General features: G+C 46.8%; 1 long non-coding RNA gene across 2 annotated transcripts; it reads left to right on the top strand.

The window, feature by feature from the left end:
* Positions 1–650: 650 nt before the first annotated feature.
* Positions 651–16,850, top strand: LOC149304736 (uncharacterized). 2 transcript variants are annotated; one of them, XR_016271811.1, is made up of 4 exons: positions 651–725; positions 2,334–2,408; positions 15,748–15,883; positions 16,030–16,850. It is a non-coding gene; the product is annotated as an uncharacterized LOC149304736 (long non-coding RNA). The 2 variants fall into 2 exon arrangements; XR_016271812.1 differs by lacking the exon at positions 651–725 and adding an exon at positions 1,479–1,495.
* The last annotated feature ends 2,280 nt before the right edge of the window (positions 16,851–19,130 follow it).

Genomic DNA, 19,130 nt, shown 5'->3' on the forward strand with positions numbered 1-19,130 from the left:
TTCGGGCTCAAGCGGTGCAGTGGTCAGAGACCTGGGAAATCCAGGTCTCCATGGGGGATGTGGTGCCTGTCCCTGGCTCCTGGCCTAGCCATCCTTGCAGGGCTGTTGTAGCAAGAGACAAGGAGCATCATGCACTTCCTTTGGACATATGTCTAAGATGGGGGCTACTCTGCTGCTGCAGCCATCTTACTCAAAAGAACCACAGTGGCACTGGAGCTGATGTGAGAGGAATGTGCCCTTGTCCATTAAAAACCAAATAATAATGCCCTGACAGTAAAGAAGGCAGCAACATTGCTGTGAGTTGTTCCTTGGTGTCATTTTTACCTCATGAAGTAACGCAACCTGAGGGCTCAAAATGAACCAGGCCTCCTCCTCTGGGCGGAAGAAGGCCTCACACCAAGATGAAGTGAGGAGTCCCCATGTATTATGCCACAGAATTTGGGGCCCAGACTGACAAGAGTTATGCGCTTAAGACTTCTTCTGGGGCAAGAAGCCCTCACATGGCAGGGCCCTGGCTTATTTAGCAGCAGGCAAAGAGGGCTGCCACTACAAGGGCAGCGTCATTATCAAGAGCTCAGCTCCTTTTTATGTTTAGGGTTTTTAAATCTCACAAGGAGATGCCATTTAGGCTTGAGGCAACAAAATGCCCCGGGGCTTCATTTGGGGAAGAGGTCTCTTGAAAACATGAGGCAAAGTGTCCTTGTTCATTAAGAAGCCACTATCGGGTGGGTGCCACTGAAAGCACAGCCAAATTGCTCATTGTTTACCTACTTGGTGTGTGTGTGTGTGTGTATAAATACACTTTAATTGTGGGCATTTATATACCAAAGATACATCTTCCCCGCACTGTATAACTCTCTCTCGTGAGGGGATGAGGCCAGGGTTGCCAGAGTGAAAACCAGAGAGGGCCCCGGTGTACAAGCGAGCATTTTGGCAGTTGTGGCTTGTGACCTGGTTCTGTGACAAGCCACACCTGCCGCAACCCCTCTTCCACAAGGCCTTTACAGGCACAGGAGCCCTCTCTGGCTTCCACCTTGGCAACCCCACCTGAGGCACCCAAGTGTCCTGGGCCTTCTTTTGGGGAAAGGGCTGTTCCTGTGACGGTCAGGCCAAGGGCACAGATAGTGAATTTGGGGTGTCAATGCCTTGACCTCAGCACATGCCGCCGAAAGGCAGGAGAGACTCAAGTTCACTCACAGACCCACCTGCTGATGCTCCCCCCAAACACTATTCTGGAAGCCTAGTGGCTAGAGCAGTGGGGCCCTAAGTGAGGGCTTTTCCTAAACCCACAAGTCCCAAACTGAGGCGGCCTCCCCGCAGCTTTGTGGCCTGGCTCCGCGGCTGGCGCAGGGCAGGGAGGCCTTGCTGCCGGGAGGCGCTGACAGAGAGTTCGCTCCCGGGAGCCAGATCAATGTGTCAGTGCGGGGGTCGCAAGGAATCCCCCCAAAAATCAATGCGCTGGTGTTTCCGGGCTGTGGCCGCCTAGATTAGCCTGGTACAGAGCTGACAGGGGCACTAATCAGGCTGTCAATAACCCTGACCCCGGGCAATTAACCTATCGACAGGGACGGCGGGCAAGGGAAGGAGGCTGGGCTGTGGGGTAGAAGGGGCAGAGCAGAGACGGAGGGAGGGAGGCGGTGGGCCTCCTTCCCCGGCCCATGGCTGATGCTGCTGGCCGGCCGGCCCCACATCACCAAGAGTGGCTCGAGGCCGCTTTTCCGGCCCTCAGACCCTCCAGCCACCGGGGATTGCTCCTTATCTGCTGCCAAAGGAAATGCACCTTTTAAAGCCCTTACAGGCTCTCCTGGCTATAAACATGTTTCAAAATGCCAGGCCTGGACTTCTGGACACTTGTTCCGGGTTCTTGGGGTTTTGGTGCATTTCTTGGCAATCCACATGGTCTCTGGAGCCTCCAGGGGCAGAAACCTGGCCTCTGGACTCACACCAGCTGCCCAGCCCTCTCTACAGTTTACAATTCTGCCTACAGATATCCCAAAACATACATAAAAGGCCTGTCCTAACGTCCACTCCATATGTCCCATTTTAAAACATATGGCCTGGACACTACTGTAGTTGGGAGGCGCAACAGGAGGGTGCAAGCTAGAATCTTACTGTCTTGAGGGCTAGAAACACCCTTTTCATATTTAAAAAGGAGAGTCTGGGATTTTGTGAACATTGGTGTGCATTTATAGGTGTCACGCAGCTGAATATACACAGGAATCTCCAAGAGAACTCAGAGGGAAATATTCTCCAAGGATGTCTCAGTTTTAAATCTGAAATACCTTAAGCCTTCACCAAAATGGAGTTCTAATGCTTTCTTATTCCATTCCCAGCACACCGAATATATCAAGGCCTATATCCAACTGGCATTCCCAGCTAGAGGAGACCCCTGAACAAACTACTGAATGGTAAGTCAACACCTGTGTGCATCATGGGCATTTGTCACAGAAGCAGGGAGCTGGAAGGGATCCCAAGGGCATCCAGTCCAACCCCTGCCATGCAGGAATGCCAGACTAAAGCGTTCCCATAACAGGCCCATCCAGCCTCGGCCTAAAAGCCTCCAAAGAAGGACCACCACCTTCTGAGGCATCCATTCCACTGTCCAACAGTTCTCACCGTAAAGGAGGTCTTCCAAATGTTTAGGTGGAACCTCTTTTCTTGTCATTTAAATCCACTGGATCATGTTCCAGTCTCTGGAGCAGCAGAAAACAACCCTGGTCCCCCACTGATTCACTGAGCCTACTCTAGCTGGGTCCAAAATACAGCAAATACAAGCTGCCTTGCTGGGATGGGACTTAAGGGCATTTTTCCTACAGTGGCTTCATTTCTTCCAGGAGGGGCGAACCCAGAAGGTGGTGCTAAGGGGCTCCTGTTCAGCCCCTTGGCTGTTGGCCTGTTCTGTCCCCCATAGTCTTTAATATATACCTGAGACCACTGGGAGAGGTTGTCCAGAGTTTTGGGGTTCAGCAGCACCACTGCGCTTGGAGATCTGTTGTGGAGGCCCATTTCTCTGTCCTTCTACCCTCAAAGGTGCATCTGGGTGCATTGAAAGCTTCTCCATGGCTTCTCCCTGGCTCCCCCAGACTCTGGAACTCCCTCCCCAGAGAAGTTAGACTGGCACCTCCCTACTTTCTTTCACAGACAAGCAAAGACTTTTCTATAGGCATTTGATGAGTGATGATATAAGGCCCATCTTACACAATGTGCTACATAATGCTAATTGTTGTGCTGGAGTGTGCGTGTGCGACGTGCATGTTTTAATAATATATGTTTTATTCTGGTTGCAATTTTTTTATCATTGAATCTTATTTTTTACTTTTTGTATCTTATGGATTTTTAATGATGTCTTTTAAAACTGCTGTAAGCTGTTTAGAGTTCCTATCTGGGAAAAAGGTAGGACAGACACAAATATCATCATCATCATCATCGGCCACTATTTGTAGTGCCTGTTCTAATAAACTGCTCATTGTGTGTATTGTGCTTTGAGGCAAGACAGCTCTGGCACAATCCAATTTGAGAACTTTAAAAAAGCACATGCCAGGAAACTCACAAGGTATTTGGGCGCTGCTGGATTGTGCCAAAGGAGTGTCTGTCATGCTTGGAGATGCACAGTGCACACTGTCAGCTGTGCGTCCATAGGTTTGTTGTGGGATGGGAGGGTTGTCCCGTTTGCCCTCCATCCCATTGTGCTGCCCCCCTGCCCTGCCCACCTCCCTTCCTCTCCATCCCATCCCCCACCTCCTGACCCCATAAATATGAATTTGAAACCATCCTGGCAAAGGTCATAAGGGCAGCAAAGGAATAATGAGCTGGAGGACATGATTGGTGATCGGCCTCCAGTGTTTCCAGCAGCAGCACAAAAATAAGCCAAGGGTCTCAGAAAGGAGAGAAGAACATTGGGACCAAGTCTGACAGGCAGGGATGCCCTGGCATCAGCCGACACACATTTCGGAGAGAAGCAGACAGGCTGGCACCACACAAAAAGAGAGAGATGCATCTAGGTGGCACAGCAGACAAGGAGAAATAAAGACACCGTGGGCTGAGGAGACGGTTCAGGGATGCATTCCCATCTCCCAGAAGAAGCCACATACTTCTGCACATGGTTTTACATCCTCCTCAGCACAGAGGCATAAGGGGTCGTAGGCTTTATATTTGTCCATTTGCTTTTCTTTTTTAAAAAATGAAATTGATCTGGAAAAGGTTATTACTACCCATAGTACCTAGAAACACCTCTTTGGTCCCTCTGTCCACTGCTGGCCAGTAGGATTTTTAAAGAATACAGAAAAACTGCTGAATCTGTTTGCCAGAAATGGAAATACAGAAAAGTGGCAATTGCTCTTTCAAACTGCCGTCAGTTTTCAGGGAAAAGAAAACCCACAATTGTTTGTCCTGTGCCAGTAAACCAAGCAAAAGGAAAGGATAAAACGGACCAAGAAACATCCTGGTGACGGGGAAGATGGAAGCCAACAAATATTTTGGGTCTGCCTAAAGGCAATTTTAGCACTGGTGCGCATCATCCCATGTGTGCAATCTGTCCAAATTGTCATTTGATACAGAAGGTTGGCACACCACAGTAGCCAAACATTTCCTGGTCTACTCCTGTAGCTGTTGATTCCACTACTAGATGGCCTGTGTGGTTCCTTCCACCTGGTAGGGTCCTATGACCCTATGATTCTATAGGGCCTGCCTGTTTGCATGTGTGCATTGAAAGATGCTGCTTACCTGGACTGCATCCCATTTGAGGTGGCCCCTGTCCCTCTCCTCCACTTCTGCTGCAGAAGAGCAGAAAAAGGACTCACACCAAGCCCCTCGGGAAGAGACAAAGGAGGTCAGAGGAAGGGGAAAGGACCCCATCCTCTCTCTCTCTCTCTCTCTCTCTCTCTCTCTCTCTCTCTCTCTCTCTCACACACACACACACACACACACACACACACACACACACACACTGGGGGGGGGATAAAAACCACCCATAACCCTTTTCCCTGTCCCCCCCCCCCCCCCCGCAGCTGCCAAATTGCTGGGCCTGAATAAATGGGGATGGGGAAACAGAAGAACCAAACAGCCCTCCATCCCCAGCCGGGAATTGCTGAACCTGTGAAAATCTGCCTCAGAAATCCGGTTAGCAGAATCCAGTTACAGCCCAACTGCATCAAGAGGCGGTGGGTAGGAGGGCCTGGCAAGAAGAGGGGGAGAAAAAGAGGGACCCCAACCCATATACACCCACCCACCCACCCACCCACGCACACCCCAAGGAGGGAGAAGGGGAAGGAGAAGGAGTGGTTAAAGCAAGACCTAGAGAAGAAAGTCAGGACAGCCCGCTTGGGTCCCTCTGGTCAAGAACCAGAGTCTTTTGGGGATCTGAGATAAAGCTGAGTGGAAACAGCCCTAGAATAATGTCATTATAGGATCACATCCTGTTGGTTGTGTCCTGACTTTGTTATTACTCCTAACAGCCCTAACACTTATTACTCCTAACAGTCCTTGGGATCTGTCCAGGAGAGATTGTTGCCTGTATTTAGATGAGTTCATTCAACAACCAATAAAATGCAAAGCAGAGACAGAAAACACACTCACAATTTAAATGATAGTCACAAAGGTGTTGGTTGTTTTGCAGCCAAGAGGGACTGTGTTTTGTGGGTGGATTTTCCTCCTGTCTGTGGGTCCCTCTCCCTCCTTCGAGGAAGGTTTTCTCTCCTGCTTTTGGGAGAGCAAGCAGCATTGCTCACGGGTCGTTTTGTGCTGGCTTTTTTGTGAGTTTGCTTTCAATAACTGCTGCCCCACCATTAAGACAATGTAGAATTTAAAAAATAGGGTGCAAGTTAAAAAGCATACAAGAAAGAAATGAGAACATAAAAGGGGAGAATAAAAGTGTGTGTGTGAAAGAGAGAGAAAGAGAGGGGGGAGAGATCAAGATTGAAGAGAACAATGAAAAGGAAGGAAGGAAGGAAGGAAGGAAGGAAGGAAGGAAGGAAGGAAGGAAGGAATTGCTTCAGTAATATTGCAAGTATTGCTCTGTTTCCTTTCCTTTCTTTCAACTCCTCCTTCCAGGGTTTCAAAGCCAGTTTTTCTGCTGCAAGGGAATCTTCTATGAGGAAGAGGGATGGGGCTAATTATGAAATAAAACTAATTAATCACTGCAAACCACAAGGCTGGCCCAGCGGGGCACTAAAGAGACGGCTTTTCTTCCCCTCCTCGGGGCACAGAAATTATTTGCTGTCGATGAATTATTTAATGATGCGGTGTTCATTATGTATTATTGATCAGGAAGGACGGTTATTGTTGCCCCGATAGCCCAGGCTGTCTACCTAGCCTCAGATTCACTGTCACGGTTGAGGACAAGGTCTTTATAAGCCTTTATTCCGCCCCTTCGGATACTTCCATTGTTTGGAGAGGCCCTTCCCTTCCGCCCAGAAGATCTGCAGCGCTCACAGAATCACAGAGTCACAGAATGGAAGGTACCCAAGGGGCATCTAGTCCTGCCCCTTGATGCCACTGCAGGGACCCACAACCATCCAACCTCAGCTTAAAATCCTCCAAAGAGTCCCCTGCCCTGCAAGGCAGGCCTAACAGTCCCTGAACCCCCGTTCTATTCCCAGCCAAAGGGGTTTGAGGGTTTTCCTCTGCCAAGCCACAAACGCCATCCACAATCTTCTTCCCTCCCTCTCTTCCTCGCTCTCTTTTCAGTGGCTTTCTTGTTGTATATATAAAACATTTTTATACCATTTTTCATACACTCAAAGAAGGTGACATTCAAAAAACCTGCAGAACAAACACTTCAGTTATAGGACGGCACTGGTTCCCAGGTTTCACATTCGGTTACTACTTGACATTGCCAGTCCATGAATGGAGCTTGGAAAAGTTCCTTTTTTGGAATCACACCCCCAGCAGTGGTCATGCTGGCTGGAGACTCCAGGAGTAATGCTTCCAAAATGTACCTTTTCCAAGCTCTGCCCATGAGACCTGTTGTACCTGCCCCACAAATCCCTATGCCTTGCACCACATGGAGAGCAAAGGCCAGAGACAGTATTGTTTTCCCCCATCCATCAGGTTGCTACTTTCTCCTCTGGCTTTTCAGTGGGACAGGTTCTTTTTCTTTGGCATACTTCTTTGCAAGGGCAGACTTAACTTTTAGCATTCACTGCAAGGCATGGAGGCAGCTCCGCTTGCAGAAATCCCCTTCTTCCCCTGGACACCCAGCCAGAAGGCAATGGCTCAGGAACAAGCGACCAGTCGTCCACCAAATGCTCTCTTCCTTTGCAAAGACTTCAGCTTTGCAGTGGGTCTGCCATTGTGCCAACCAGAGGAAGAGGCAAACTCAGAAAGAGCGATGTGGATAAATTGGGAAAGCGTCTCCCCTGTGCTTTTTGTGCAGGAGAACCTAATTCTGTAGAGGATGTGTCATGCTAAAGCTATAAAAGCCCAATACATCCATTGTGGCAGACAGGGAAACAAATGCCTTGGTCGAGAAAAATGTAGGCAACAATGTGCTCCCACCACTGGCGCAAGTGAGATTTCTTGTGACAAATTTCAGGAAAGAGCAGTGTTGGTAGTTTTTGGAGAACCCCATCCCAAGGTTCTCTCCCCTTCTTTAGTGACCAAAACTGAATAAACCCAGCCACCAGGGGTCCAACCCCACCTCCCCTTTCTCCAAATGGGGCACAAGGCTAACCTGAGGGCCCAGTTAGCAGTCCAGGGACAAATAAGGGGCAGAACGGGGCAGCAGATGCAGCATCCAACTTTGAAGGTAGACTGAGAGGTGTGGAGGGCCTCCGCTTCCCTCCCCTTGCTTCCTTCTCTAGGAAGTCCTCCGATAAGCTTTGTGTTTCAGTCCTTTCCAGGTCTTTGTGTTCCTGGGAATCCTTTCCTTCAATCAAAAAGGCAATACTGGTGGACCAGCAGCCCTGAAAGCTGCTAGCCAGCTCCTACTGATCTTTGCCACTGCCAGGGAGTGTGGTTATGTTTGCTGTTGCACTATTGCTGTGGAGCAACTGTGCAAAACAATGACTGCAGAAATGCAGCCAAATGCCATCAACGCCTTTGGAGCACAACACAGTTCCCTTTCTGGACTACAGGCCATGCTGGCTGTGGGAATTTGGGGAACTGAAAAAGGAAATTTCTCAAGCTCTGGGAATTTTAAAATGCCAAAACCAACAAGCAGAGCTGCACAAAGACCAGATGAAAAGGCAACCAAGGAATGGCCCTGTTTTGCAGGAGAATAGCATCATGGCTGAGAGAAGAGTGAAGAGTGGCTGGCAAAATAAAATAAACCAGCCATACTAGACAATGTTCTTTAAATTTACAAATTCGACATTCGGGAATCAGGGACGCTTGCCAATCTGCAGCCAGATCTCACCAGAGATTCCCAGTAGATCCCAGACCTGCCCTGTGTCCAACCCTGACACCTAGATCATTCTCGTGAGGACCTTTCTCCATCTCCAGGGGGTCCAGGATAAGACCCCAGCAAAGAAGTCCTCAGGCAGAAAGCTTGGCTCTCTCTTTTCTGGCATTTGGAAAAGTCTTGAAACACCCGTTCCTGGTAATGCAGGGACTAAACATTCAAGGAGTCTCCTTGAAGGCATGCTGCCATTCCCTCTCCAGAGAAAGAAAGAGAGAAAGCTGGGAGCCATGATGGCAACAACAGGTTTTACCTTCTGTGTACGGACAGAGTTTCTTTGCTTTTAATAGCCAGAAGACGTGATAACGCACCCTAAGGGGCATACGGAAAGATCAATATTACGGTTTATCGTGCCTATGCTGCCTTTTAGTGTACAGCACACGCGCTCAATTGCTCTTAGCGCTCTTTTAATTCTGAAATAATTATTCCAGAGTAAGTAACCGCCTCACTGGGATAGACTCTATTTAGCACTGACATTCCGAGGCTAAGATCCACTTTTGAGCAAACCTGTGCTAAGCTTATAATTGTTTATTTATGTCCTCTTTGGCAGAATTTGATGAGTAGAGTGTCCCTTTTCAAAAGTGGTCAGGCAATAAGGAGGTAGCGAATGAACTTCAGATCAAAGGATGATGGGATGAGTTCCTAAATGTTTAAAGTCACAGTTTGTGCTTAGAGTGTAGGAGTCAGGGTCGGGGAGACGCAAGGAGAACCCTCCGGCCAAGACACAGCACTCACAGGGAGGCCCTGAGCACAACGGTCTCTCTTGCCCTAACCCACCTCGCAGGGTTGTTGTGTGAATCCTCAGAGCCAGGGGTGGGGTAACTGTCTGTCCATCCCAGCTCTGGCGTTATCTGCAGCCCAGGCCTGAAAGGTTTGCCCGGCTGAGTCTGGGCTCCTTTCCGCTGCCATGAGAGAGGCATTTAATGCGGGGACAAGGCTCAGTGGTCAGTGAGGCAAAATGCCTGACTTCCCTCCTCTCCTCTGATACAAGGGAGGCAAGTGACCTTGGGCACATCCCTCAGGATGCAACCGACATGGAGGACTCATGTACAGCGCGGCTTTTAAAAACATGCTAGCCAGGAGAGTTAGCCAGTCTGTTCATGCGGCAAGCCGTTTTAAACAGGCGCAGAAGGGCGCGTGTGGCGCGTGCGGCCAGAGCCCTTGCAATGCAAAGCAGAGGAGGGGGCTGCCCTTGGAACAACAGCCACCCAATGGCCGAGGCTGATGGGAGTTGTAGTGCAAGGCTCCCTGGCCGGGGAGGGAGCCTGCCTCTTCAGACATCCTCCACAAAGCGAGCCCTACGTCCGCTGGCGGCCAGAGACATTTTTACCTATTATTTCATTATTATTTATTTTACTGTTTTTATTTTTAACATTATTTTATTTCTTTTGGAATGTTTTCTTTTCTTTTATATTTATTTTACAATTTTTAATGCCCAAACGTTGGCTTTTTTGTATGTTTTAACTATATTGTCTATGTTTTGATTTGCAAAGTGCCTTGAGTCTCGTTTTGGGGGAAATTAAACGATAGAAATAAACCATGTAGCTTCTTTTGTTGCTGCTGCTACTGCTGCGACTGTTATTATCATTGTTACTCCTGTTATTTTGTACGTGAAAATATGCGCTCTCTTCAGCACCGTCAACACAACACGGCGACATAATTCCAACCACTCATTCCTAAGTAGCGTGGGCCCAGGGATGTAACGCAGGGAAATCCCACTGATTCCATGAGTCTTCTCTAGTTGGGACTAACAAAAGCATTCAGGCCTACAGACGCTTCCTGTCACACAGGGATCGCTTGTAATTAAAAGCAAGCAACCGTGCTGCTGCTGCTGCTCTGAGCATTTTCCTTAATAGTTTTTCTCCAGTGAGGAAAAAAAAGACAGAAGAAACAAAAGGCGATTACGGGAGGACTGCGAATTTAAGATGCCAACATCTGGATCTCCTGTAAACTGGCATGAATGAGGAAATCCAATTGCACGCTAAAAACCTCATCCGAAAGCATCTTTGGACAGTGAAGGTGGGATGAAAACGCCTCCCTACATGCTACGTTCACTACATTTGCTGTGGTTGCACACCCACTGGAGTTTGGAAGCCTTACTTTTTTGGACAACAACTCCCAGAATCCCCCAGATTTCCACACACAGCCAAGCTCTGCTAGAGTGTGCAAATGGCTCTGTTTATAGCATCCAAATGTCACATCCATACCCAGCCAGATATCTGGGAGAGTAAGGAGCATGAATAAATCCATGAGGGATGATGCCTGGACAGCCCCAACATGGCCCTCATTTCAGAGCCAGGTTCAACCAGCTGTTCTCCCAAGAGTCTGGGACCTTGTGGGATTCCATGATCTCTGTCAGTGTTCAGAACTGGGCTGGCCGTCCTTAGATTGTTTGCAAGTGTTTAAAATAGTTGTTAAATGTTTAAAAGCAATGGAACTGCTGCAGAGTGCTTTTAGGTAATATGATGGATCATATCTGGCAGCAGTTTGAGTAATGGACCAGGACTCCAAGAAATGAAGGCTTGAATCCCAACTCAGCCTTGGGCAAGGCACACTCTCTCAGCCTCCAAGGAAGGCAAAGTAAGAGATCTGTCCAAGAAAATCCTAGGAGAAGGACACCATAAACTGGAGTGAACTGAAGGCACATAACATAGCATGACCGTTTTGCCCTTATATTTGCTGATATAGGACAGCTTAGAAATACATAATTAGGGATAGAAGGGATACTTGCAGATTTTCTTGACCTGGATGAGAAAGGGTGTCTCTGCACACAGAGCAACCTTGTCAACCTTTACATTTCTCTCATCCATTCTTCCTCACTCTCTGGCTATTGGCCGCATCCTTCCCACTGAAGGCACCATCTGAACCCACTTTGCCTTTTGGCAAGAGTTTGGCGATGCCTTCAAGGAAGCATTGTCAGCCCACACATACGAGACCCACCCCTCCAGATTCGAAAGAAGATTGCTGAATGGCATTTATGCGATAATACATACTGCAACAACAAGATCAACAACAATATTCCACTGAATATTCATATATCACATGTTAAAAAGGGATGTTTATGGCCACTTTACTGACATGCTGGTTTTAGTAACCCTGCAGGACATGCTTTAGCAGAGTGTAGCAGCAGAAAAAAGAACTTTTGACAATGGCCATGTCCAAACATCATGCTAAAGAAGGCTCTGTATTTTATTTCCTTATCTTGCCTTTCCTCAACTGAGTGGAAGGAGGCATACGTGCCCCCCCAAATCCCTCCTCCCGGGACCCCTGCCCTTTACAGTCAGCCAGGGTCTCCCACTAAATCCTGGCCCCACACGCTGACCCCTCTGTCACACTGCGGGGTTTAGCTGTGCTTCCTCTGGAACAAGACACCTTCCATTTCAAACCATGGGCTATGCATCTAGATGGTATAAACAAGCCGCAGTTAACATTAGCCACAGTTTAGGAGTTGAGATGAGATGCTGAATGGTGTTTAACTGAAAACGGGAAGTAAGAAAGGAAACTACGAATGGTTTGAAGCAGAATCTTCAAAAGAAATATGACACGATATCGAATATTTATAAATTAAAATAAAGGCTATCTATAGTGATATCCAGGTCAATAACAGGGAAGTACACGGTATACAGCATGAGGAGCTGACAAGGATAAGGATAATAGGTCTTATATGGCTTTGGATGTCAAAAATAAGTATGTAAGGAAACACTTTGTTCTTTTTCTTTTCGTTATTCTGTAATAATAAAGATTAATAAAAAAAGAAAAGAAAAAAAGAAAACGGGAAGCAAAACCTCTGAAGGTCTCCTGACAGCCATGCTGGGTAAAGAATGGGGCTGCATGAGCCCAAGACTTGTTCAAACACATCTTCACCACACACATATTTTGAGTGTGGACAATGTGTTACGATGGAGAGCCGGGGCCAGCGACCGTTGTGGGCGAGAATGGGGTCCCTACTTTCCTATGGAAGAAAACCGACTGAAACTTGATGGATGGAAACACTCACAGTTCTCTAGACCATTTCCTGCTCCCTCCTCTTCCACACGCACACCTTGGAGCACAACCCTTCCTTGCGGTGTCGTCACACACCGTTTCCGGCACTTGTACTCACAAATCCACAAGGCAACGGTTGGGAGACCCAGGACAGGTCCAAATAATCCCAGGTAGCAACGCAGCCTTGCTGACGGTCAGCCTGCACAGGCTTCTGGGATATTTTTAATTTCCTCCCAGCTAGGAAAGTGGCCATCCCTTTTGTTCCTTCTGCTAAACAGAGAACCTCTACTTTTAGCAGCGAGTGACACAGCATGCAGAAATCCAACCTTTTTCCTCACTGTGCGAAGCTGGGGCCTGCCCCTGTTGAGTTTCTGCCTGTCAGGAGCTGTTAAAACCCCAATACCTCTATTAAGGAAAAAGGCTGGCAGCCCTAAACATGGCCGCTTCCGCTCCCCTGTCATGTGACAAAGAAGCAGCTCCCATGTTCTGTGGAGTATTTTCAAAGGAGACTGTCGCAACAGAAAGGCAATAACGGCTCCACAAAAAGGCGCCTTTGCCTATAACGGACGCCATAATGGTTAATCTTCCACCGATGACATAAACGCCACACCAACCCAGGACCTTGTCCTTCATGCAAACACCAAGTTATGGCGGCTGCAAACGGTTTCCTCTTTTCTGCTTGCCCATATTCCTTTGCCTACGACTGACTCCTCCTTGTCCCAGTCCCACTCCAGGCAGGCTGCCCATTTAGGGCTTTGAACTTCACCCCGACTCTGCTTTACCCTTCCTTCGGTAGATTTCTGAAATAAGGATAAGGCCCCATGATAGACAAAAAAAAGCTGCCGTCTTCCAGAATAAGGAACAACCCTCGAATATAAGCCGTGCCCCCTTAAAATAACAAGGAAATGTAGGGTGCCTAGGCTCCCCCTCCTGGCTTTGGCCCATCTGGGCATGTAACAAAACAGAGCACCTTTTAGCCAGAAAACTGGCTGACTTGGAGTAAGGGCTACCCTGGTCCTGCAGCCCTGACACACATCGCAATCCCACAACACACACTCCGGAACAGGTGCAATACCAAGGGTGAGGGGAAATTCACCTTTTCATAATCTGGTACTCAGGCTGTGGGAGTAAAATGTACAAACAGGGTAAGCAACCTACGTAGGATTTCCCAATCCTATCAGTTATCCGACAAGAAGATGACCAACCGGGCGTTCTTTTGCCTGAAAGTGCTTCAGGGCACTTTAATTCTGATTAATGAGAAAGAAATGCACCCCAAGATTGGGGCATATATTTTTCTCAAGACCACTTGATGCTAATTGCCTCTAAAAACCCTTTAAACAGAGCCATTGTCATAGTCTGGGTGGTTAAAAAGTGGGTGGAAAGCACATTTTCTAACTGTATCCAAACATCTTTATGGGCAAGATTGAATCCTAATCCACAGCAGAGATTATAGATGTACAGAAAAGTGGTGTTCGTAAACCTGGATTAATTAGCATTTAATATAAAGGTTTGAATAAATTCAAAAGGAAACAATCTCATCGCACCTCACAGACGCACCTTTTAAAAAGAGAAAAATGGGTTGGTCACAGAATGCTAAAATAGCTCCAAATCAAGGGAAAGCATGTATCTGTTTTAAATGGTACAAATGTCAAGTGCCAGATTCTAGGTCTTTTTCTTACCATCCCTTTCTTTATTTAGAGGGAGAAGAAAACATGTTTTATCCTCTCTATTCTAGGCCTTTTATTATCAACCTGTTTTCCCAGATGAATAATTTTCACAAAAAACAGAGAAGCAGAAAGTAGAGGAGAAATAGCCCCAAAACAAAACAGTAATCCTACACAAACATAGTATATAATAAGGAATAGACGTATTTTGTAGGGAGAAAGTAAACATTTCACAGACTATTATTATCAGTAATAATAGCACACACTTATTTTTTCAGGAAAGGTTGTTCTGCGTCAGGCAAAACCCCGCACACTTTCCCAGGTGGTTTTGTGCAACATCCCCAAATGATCCCGGGACATGCGCCTCTTGATCCCTTCTTTGCACTGATCCCACTCATTATTTCAAAGCTAAAATGACATTTATTTCTCTTTTCTGTTTCCAATACCTTGTAGGCATATGGGAATCAATGTGGACCAAAGATATTCAGTCCACATTAAAATAAAATATAAGGAATGGCAGGGAGATTAGATTTTTAAACTAGGCTACAATCCACTGTTTCACCAAATGATCCAGATGCACAGTCAGATGTGGATTGTGATATGAAACCTCAACTCTGCAGATCTGGACAAAGTAAAACCAGTTTCTAGACTGATCCAGGAACACAAATAATTTGAAGTACTTGGATTTAAGACAAACTGGTGCTGATAACGGCAAGGCACCTAAACCGGTACTGTCCCAATTCACCTTGCTTGCTTGAGTGAATAAAATTTAAGCAAGGTCTTTGATGGAACTACTGTATATACTTTTGCTGCAGCTTGGCAACAAAAAGGCTGGGAAACAGAGCCAGGTTGTTGGGATCAAGTTGCACAACCCTTGGAAATGTGACCAACCATTTTCAGGATCGGCCAGAATTGTGTTTGGAACATGACTAGGACACACAAATGTCCTTACACAACTGTGTTGCACAATCCAGACCTGCAGAAGAGCTTTCACACAACCCCACATTCATTGTGAGAAAAGTGTAATCTACATGGCAGCAAGGACATTGAACACAAGATGTCAGCCACACAGCTGCTAGGCCTCAGGACTGGAGACAAAAAGACTTTCACATCTGGTCCAAAGACTGTGCGCAGTCTAAATTGTCCAAAAAGGGCGCAAGAGACTGCACTTTACAGCTCCAAATTATGTACAGGTTTTGTTATAAGGTCTTTGCCAAAGGACACACAATCACAATCACACACACACACACACACACACACAGACATGTTGTTGCGGCAGTTGTTTTCTCCCCCAGCACAGAAAGCACAACAATCCCTTTTTGCTTCTTGCACTGGACTCTGTTAACGTTCATCATTGTTACAAACATGGAAGCCATTTCCTTCCTGCACGATGCGGTGTCCGTCTCCACAGCTGTGGGGAAATTGAACAATGCGCTGGGTACTGGTTGCCTACCCAGTGCAAGAGGAGCCAAATGGCTGTGCTGCCTCAACAAGCCAAGTGTGGGGCAGCCACTGGGACACGGAGCCACTGGGCCCCCCCAAAAGTGGTCCCTTGTATTTGCCTAAAGCCACATCCGAAACATAAGACCCTGATGCCTCTGCATTCTGCACCGCTTGCCCTTCGCTAAACCCGCAGGCCACCTTTCAGTCATTAATCTGGTCCTTGCCACCTTCTGATCACCCCAACATCTCTTTTATTTGCAGATGTGTGCTAGAAATGCTGGATGCACCTCAAAAGCCATCAGAGGCGTCTCTTCTCACACCGGCCATTCGTATCTGCGGAACGATTAGCGTCTGAGCCCCACCGGACAAGAAGGAAGGGGAAGCCATGCAGACCCAGGTATTCCACATTTTAAGCATTGTTTCTGATTATAAAACCGTGATGAATTAAGGCAAAGGTTAAAATATTAATTTCCACCTGCAGAAGCCATCTGTAATTGTGAAATTTTAGCTGCCTGCCCTAAAACAATTTTTATGTTGATATAGATGCTGGTGTCATGAGTAAACTACAGTACCCTCCATTTCCTCACATGCCGAGTATTTGCTAGTTGCCCATATTTCCAAAGAAGCCAGAATTTATACCAGCAAGGAGAGAGGAAAAGTCAGAACAAGCCATACAAACCTGCATTTGTAGAAAACTGTACAGCAAGGAATATCTTGAAATCTGTGTAGCTAGGGACTGTTTTTATATATCAACATCTATTCTACATGTTGAGATTCTGTATGGAAATACTGGCAAACAAATGCACCTGTTACAGTTATTTTAAAATATGTCAAAGAGGCATCATTATGCCAGATTCAGCTGATCCAAAACCACAGAGCTCTCCTTGCCTCCCCTCAATTGGTCTGTTTGATATCTTTACATATTATTTGGAACAAAGATCACAAAAAATAGGCTGGACTGAATTTAGCTAAGGCAGAGGACAATATTTAGAGAGAAGAACAGAGAAAAGAAAAACAGTCATCGTTTACCACAATTGGGGAGGAAACCGGAAGCCTCTCGCAATTATCTATTTTGTTTGCCTCCAAAACCGTCTATGCAAATCTATGCAAACATATTGAGAAACAGGGTTTATTATTGATGGCCTTGCACTTTATTCCGTTAGTGGCTCCTTTTAAAAACTGCAGCCAGCGGCCTGATCGGCTCTTTGACAATCGTCCTTTTGCAAGGCATAAGTGCTTTGAAGGGCTCTTGCTATAATGGAAAATGAAGGACGCAACGTAGTGATGTATATTATTTATAGGTTTGTAAATCGATCCCTTTATATTTATTGAACTGTATTCTAGAAATAGATACTAGATATTATTGATACGGAAGAATGTATTTACTGGCTGATCCTGTTATTGATAGTTCCATTTACAGACACTTAAAATAAAAGGCAATTTCAAATGTCGTGTTACATGTAGAGCTAACTGGGTTTTATTAGCAGAACTATTATTAGTAAAACAAACCCATATTTTCTGTATAGATACGTTGATCTCTGGCAAGTTACCAATTATTGAGGACAGGTATATTTATTTGCATTATATCTATGAAATAACACTCTTCAGGAAAATCAAACTGGAATACTTTACAGAAATACATGTAATAATGGCATGCAGGGGAAGGAATAGCTGGAACAGCTGGAGTTTCAAAAGGATATGTTTTAAATTGTGCAATGGGTAGATCTGGATTTTTCTAATTACATATCAATTGGCTGTTTATGGATCAACTACACCTTTACCTACATTAAAATCAATCTTGTTTCTAGCTATATTTCAAAATCATGCTAAGGGTAGCAATTTACCGCTTTGTAAAGAGAGCATTACATTTGGTACAGAGTTAAAAATAATTCCTTAATGCGAAAATCATGTTTTAGAAAGCGTGGTAATTAAATGGATTGCCTCCCATTTAGCATGCATTGATTTGTAAAGGGATCTCTCCGGTTGCACAATGCTGCAGCCCTGGCATGGCACCCCAGGTAAAGCCCACACTCAGCAGCCAGGAGGAAGGACAGGGATGGCTCCGGCTAATTGTTATGGGGCCTGCTCTGCCTCGCCTTGGAAGATGGGAGCATGCCTTTCTGTCCCTTTCTGTCTGTCTGTGCATTATCTATACAGGTTCTTTAATTTTGATTCCTCCTTTTAAAAAAACCCCAACTGTTCAGGAGACTCAAGGTGAAAGAAGGAACAAAAACCCTTTTATTTGCCTCTTTCTGTGGTCCCTGCCTTTCTTCTTGGGCTTAAGAGTGTGAGCCTGTTTTGCCAGTGATAAAGCAAACAGATCCCTGAATCCAGATAGGTTTTCCTCCCCTTCTTCCTCCTCCTCCTCCTCCACAGATCCCACACCAGCCACATCCCTGGCCTTCTGGACACCACCAACCCACCCCCAGGAAAAATATCATCTATGGTAAAGGTGTGTTTGGGGGTGGAGTGGGGTGGGAAGCCTCTAATTCCCACTGAAACTGACACCAAAGTGGGGCAGAAAGTGTTTGATGGCTGAAGGGTAAGGCTGCCCTCTCCCCGCTTCCCTCCCCAGGTGACATCCCTGGAATAAATGACCTGGACTCTTTGTCGGATGAGATGGAGCTGGCGGTCAGTTTTCTTGACCAGGAAATGGCTGCGGCTGCTGCTCTCACATAGTGGCACTGGAGAAAGCGGGCTCCATCTTCTCCATTAAGGCGTCCAGCTCCTGCGACTGGGAATAAGGGGGTGCGCTGTACCCCAGAAAGCTAAACCAGGGACAGGGGTCCGATATAATTGTTTAAATTATAACATTATAAAATCCATTCCCTCTTTCTCTCTCTCCATCCTTCACCCAAAATCACTGCACTATTACATCTCAGATGCTGGATTTAAGGAAGGAGAGGAAAGGAGGGGGAGAATTTCCTTTACAGCAGAAATATGACTTCAAGGGAAGCTGGGGGGGGGGGCACTTAAGGGCAAAAGCCTCTTTGGACAAAAGGGAGGAGGGGGCTTGGTGGGGTTTTATCAAAGGGAGAAGCGAATAGCAGGACTAGGTACAGCACACAGGCATGGATGCACATAATAGGAAAAGGAAGAGCAGGAAGATGGGGAAATAGTAGTAGTAGTAAAATGAACATTGGGAGGGAGCGCAGACAAAAATTAACACTGAAAATAAGTGAAAGGGGAAGAAGGGCAGCAAAGGGGCTTAGGATAAAAGGAAGGGTGCAAAACCCTGAGGAGCCCTTATGGAGAGAGACAAGGAGATACCGGAATATGCAGGCGTGCGCTTTGGGGTCCCTTCTTCTGGGGCAAGGGAGCAGGAGGAAGGCATTGCGCCTGGGGTGCAGCGCAGGAGCCAAGAGCCAAGGACGGGGCACACCAACACACATGCACAATGCACAGCAAATGACGCCAGTGGCCATAGTGGCCGGCCGGGCCTTAGAAGGGCTCCAGCCCAAGGGCCCAAGCGGTCAGGTGAGCCGTGGAGGGAGAGCGAGGGGCCTGGAGACCCCACTCCAGCAGCGGTTCTGCAAGGGTTACTAGAAGACAACACACACACAGACAGACACAGACACCAGGCAGCAATAAAAAAGGTCACTGCAGAGAAATGAGGTCTCACTTGACAACAGCAGATGCCCACC

This window comes from Sceloporus occidentalis, unplaced genomic scaffold (assembly GCF_023333645.1).
Source record: "Sceloporus occidentalis isolate IW3139 unplaced genomic scaffold, rSceOcc1.0.p SCAF_13, whole genome shotgun sequence".
In the NCBI taxonomy this organism is placed as follows: domain Eukaryota; kingdom Metazoa; phylum Chordata; class Lepidosauria; order Squamata; family Phrynosomatidae; genus Sceloporus; species Sceloporus occidentalis.